A 5,416-nucleotide genomic window follows, 5' to 3' on the forward strand; every position below is an offset into this window, starting at 1 on the left:
AAAATCAGTATCCCCAAGGGGGTTCGAACTGAGATCACCAGCCACGCTGAGAGTTCAGCGAGAAACCCTTAGTACAAACTCAAAGGAAGGGGGTGGGGGGGGGGGGGGCTGTCGTGGCGTAGATGTTACGGAGTTCGCCTCTCATTCAAAGGTCCAAGGTTCGAATCCGGGAATTGTCGGAAATTTGTCTTCGCAAAAATTGTCTCCTTTCGCCGTTTCTCCTGCTCTCTGGCAATGTTCTGTCGTCTGCTTTCATTTCCACTTTCTGTCCCCACCCCGTCACCTCCGTTGCCCCCTCCTCTGGGCTCCTGACTCTTTCTGCAGCCTTTCTACTGCTACTCCTTGTCTCCTTCTTACTGCTGTCTTTCAGCCACACCCCTGATCTTCTGGAAGGAAAGATCTACACCTCACCTTCTCGGACAAGGGCGAAAAATCTCGGAAGGCCCGTGTGCAAGTTGCGCACGTTAAAGATCCCTTGGTGGTCTAAAATCGATAAGAGTAGGCTTCGGGCGCCACCCGGGTAAAATTCAAAATTTCCTACCAACTGAAAATATTCGGGTGTCCCGCGTGCTCATATGACCTCCTCATGCAGTTGCAAGTGCCGTAAAAAAAATTACCAAAAAACAAAAAAGACTCAAAGACGTGCCCTCGAAGTTCTTTTGAAGGCGTAAAACTTCGACACAGACGACGAACAAAAGTATATGACAGACCTGAGTACGTGCGTGGGTGGTTGGCGGGTGCTCTGGTATGGTTTTCTTCTTCTTTCCCTTCAAACATCTATCGTCCTTTTCTCCCCTTCTTCTTTTTTTATGTTTGTTCCTCTCTCTTGTAACACCTCTAATCTTCTGGCGCTCATATTACCTTATGCAGTTGCGAGCGCCGTAAAACCTCTACCAAAACTAAACTAAGACCTGAGTACGATATAACGAACAGAAACTAAACAAGTTCTGTAGGAACCCCGCCCCTCCCCGACACACGAGTGACAGACTGTGGCCACGGTCTCAACACACACACACACACACACACACACATACACACACGAAGCACACACACCGTATCAACACACACACACACACACACACACACACACACACACACACACACACGCACACCGTGTAAACACACACACACACACACACACACACACACACACACACACACACACACACACACACACACACACCATTTCAACACACACAAACACACACGGCATTCAGCAAAAGAGAACCGTTGATCCGTTGAAAAGGCGGAAGAATTAAGCGCTCTCCTCAACCCTCAACCTGTTGGTTTGGTCTGGTAAGGGTTGTTGCCTGTTGAGACACGAATAGAACATGTGTCACGACACGCTGAATCGGGCACTCGTCAATTTTTGGGCATGTGGAGTTATTGGTACCATCTGAAAGCTGTTTCACTTGCCCTGCTTTTTATGAAAAAAATACCTATTTATCTTGCTTAGAAGTCGAGACATTTGCTATCGAAAGAGGTAAGTGAGCTCGATTTCAGGGGTAAAATTAGAGAGAGAATGGCGGCTAAAATACTGTGACTTCCATAGTTTGACAGTAAAATTCACACATGGAAATGTGTTATTTATAGATTGACAAACGAGGTGATGAGCTAAAAAACAAAAAAAATAGATAAAAGTTGACAAACTGGAGGAAAAATACCTCTTTCTTCAATTTCATTATTTTGACGAGCGCCTGATTCCACCCCGTTTTTAGGGGGGGGGGTGCTTTTTTTCTTTGTCTCTCTGTTGCATCTGTCTGTTTCGCCTCATGACCAACGGCTAACTGAAAGCTATTGTGTCTACGACTGATCGAGCCTCTTTTCAATTCTCACGAATAAACCTGTCCCTGCGGTTTTATGCTCCAAAACGTATTTCTGAAATTATGCAGACTGATCCCAAAAACTGTGAAATTATGTGATTTGGTCACTTTATACAAAGAAGGATAAAGGAAAATAATCAGAACTTATGCAAAAAAAAAAAGGATTAAATTTTGCTAAATTATTATGCCGGGTGCATAAAACCTCGGGGAAGATAAACGCACGCCAATTTCTTTACCCCAGAATAAATAAAAATGTATCTGCTCATTACTTAGGTTTGATAAATTTGACATGAATTTACGTACCTCGGAAGCATATTCACAGAGGATGGGTGACTGAAAAGAGATATTCGAAACCCGAGTACAAAAGGCCAATAATGTTAGTTACCAGCTTGCTCCACTACTGGAACATCCTAACATCCCCTAGACAACAAAACTCAAAATGATCAAAATCATATGTGAGGCAGCGTGGTGGAATCAAGCTCTCGTCAATTTTTGGGCATGTAGAGTTATTGGTATCATCTTAAAGCTCGTTCAATTGTCTTTATTTGGATGAAAAAAATATCCTTTTATCTTGAATACAAGTCGAGATATTTGAGAATGAAGGAGGTAGGGGTCACCTGTTTTCGGAGGTAAGATTAGTGAGAAAATGGCCGCCAAAGATTCGTTATTTTCTTAGCTTTAAGAGTTCGTGGTAACTGAAAATGTACATCTTTTGTGTGTTAAATTAACGTTTTTCAGAAAAATCCACACAGAAATGAGTTCTTTAATGAGCATGAAAGGTGTTGAGCCAAAAAACAAAAATTTGATAAAAATCCACAAACCTGCGGAAAAATGCAAGTTTCTCTACTTTGATTATTTTGACGAGAGCCTGATTCCACCACGCTGCCTCACATAGTCATCCCAACACTCACCTATCAATGCCAAACATGGACCTCGAACAAGACATTAGAGCAAAGAATTACAACATGTGAAATGCGATGTCTTAGAAAAGCAGTAAACAAGACCAGGCGAGACAAAATTAGAAACTCAGTAATCAGAGAAATGGTGGGCACAATTAATGATGTCATGCATCACATCCAACGCCAAAGAATCAAATGGTTCGGACATCTCCTACGATTACCAACACACCATCCAGCACAACGTGCTTACATCCAAAAATTCAATGGCAACAAAGCTAGAGGGCGACCACGAAAGACATTGATAGATGGAGTCAGGGAAACATTAACAACTCACTGCATCCCTGCCTCTGACCCAAGCTCTCCGGCTGGCGACAGAGAGACGTCTCTTTCTTCCCGCGACACCCAAAATGGTATAAGCGGCGGATAAAAGTAAGTAAAGATATATTTGACGTTAAAGTTAAAGCTTTTAAGTTTCGCACAGCTTATCAATCTTTTTTTTTTAAATTTCGGTTCTTTGAATAATTTTGATAACAATACCGAATAATCTTACTATTTTGATAGAGCAGATGGTATAGAGCTTTTGGTTTCTGACCTCATGGTGTTAGTAACTCAAAACGGGCAAAAATGTCAGATAGAACTTTGTAATTCAGAGGCAGCGTTTTTTAATTATTTAGTAAAGGTTTTAGGGCGCTCGCAACTGCATAAGGTCATCTGAGCGCCAAGGGGTGGATGTTAACAGAGAAGTCTTAACAGGGAATCAGACTTACTCTGCTCACCTCTCTAGTTTTAACAGCACAAAGTCTGTTTTGACTTACAAGGCACCCCGAAATAGCGGGTCACAAGAGTGTGACAAACATACAAAAAGAAGTGGAGAATATAGATGACAATAATATATCAACTTGAACAAAGTTTGTCTCATGCATGGAAGTATGTAACGAAGACCTTCAAGCATGTCGAGTATTTGTAAAGCATGCTGACAAAATGAATTGCTTCCCGCAATCAACAAATGGAGATATTGGCCAAAAATCGACACTAGAATCAAATTTGTAGATTTTCTGTTGATGCCATATTCTTTAACTATAACCTATCTTTTACCAATTCATACTTATAAATTGTAATAACTTCACCTATAAGAGTGATGTATCTATTTCTTAAGGCTTGAATCCGAGAAGTAACTCATTTTGTCAGAACGCTTCACATTTCATTTTTTTCTACATGAGTATTTCTGTTTGAGTTTGGTTTAGTTTTAGTTGTGGTGAGAGTTGTCCTTGACATCTCGTACAAAGACCACGTTTCAAATACTGAAGTACGAAAGAGAATCACCAACACAGTGGGACAATATGGAGTTCTACTGACCACAGTGAAGAGACGAAAACTAAAATGGTATGGGCATGTCACAAGATCCACAGGACTTGCCCAAACAATCCTGCAAGGAACCGTACAAGGAAAGAGAAAGAGAGGAAGGCAGAGAAGGAGATGGAAGGACAACATTACAGAGTGGACAGGAAAGACGATGGGTGACAATCTGAGGAGAGCAGAGGACAAAAATAGATGGCGAGAGCTGGTTTTCCAATGCAGTGGTGCCCCAACGGTTGCCCCAACCACGAGATAGAAAAAGAAGAAAAAGAAGAAGAGTTTAGCGGCATTTGTAACACGAACGGGTCAAATATAAATGCGAGGATATGAGGTATCACTAGTTAGTGACTTACAAGAAAAAGAAGGAGGGTTGATAAAGACGATTTCTGTTCGTGTATGTCGTATTTGAAAACTGTTCAAAGGGTCTATTTTTAAAAAATAAAACCCCAACCCTCTGAGAGCTTAAGTTGTGGTAAGAGTTTAACAGTACTTGCAACACACAATAAGGTCATATTAGCGCAGAAGATTAGAAATTAATGGTATAGGTTTAACGCCCCTATCAACACTATTAAGTTATTTAAGGGGCAGGACCTCTGATTTTAAAGTCCATCTCTGAAAGGACCGAGCCAAGCGGGAAGTTCGTGTAAAGTGTCTTTCCCAAGTACACAACGTCGGACCGAGCTGAGGCTCGAACCTCCTAACACGCAATCTCACAATAATGAGTCCGGTAGCCTTCTAACCACAAGGCCACCAACACCACTTCGAAGATTAGAGCTGCTACTAGAGAGTAACAAACACAAAAAAGGAAGGCAGGAGAGATAAGGACGATGGGTGTTTGATAGAAAAGAAGGAGCAAACCACACCAGAACACTCGCCAACCACCCTCTGACAGAGTTTATCACAGTCTCGTCAATAACACGTTATACCAGAAGAGAGCGTTCAAACGTATTTTGAATAGGGCTGCCTGCGTATCGGTAAAACATGAAAGTGCTAGCACGAATGATCAGCTGGGTTTTCCCTTTGGAATAGTCGGAAAAAAAGGAACCAGCAATATAATAATACTACACCACCCCGCCCTGGTGGGAGAGTGTGTGTGTGTGTGTGTGTGTGTGTGTGTGTGTGTGTGTGTGTGTGTGTGTGTGTGAGAGAGAGAGAGAGAGAGAGAGAGAGAGAGAGAGAGAGAGAGAGAGAGAAATGAAAGTAAAAAGGAATGAAAGGACATAATTAATGAATAACAAATTGTTTAGAGGCATCAGAACGGCAGCTGGTGACGAACCATAAGGTATATTCGTGGGATCAACATCGGAAAAGACAGTCATGAGAATGGAGAATCCCAGG

The sequence above is a fragment of the Aplysia californica genome, unplaced genomic scaffold, assembly GCF_000002075.1.
Source record: "Aplysia californica isolate F4 #8 unplaced genomic scaffold, AplCal3.0 scaffold00852, whole genome shotgun sequence".
NCBI classification, from domain to species: Eukaryota; Metazoa; Mollusca; class Gastropoda; order Aplysiida; family Aplysiidae; genus Aplysia; species Aplysia californica.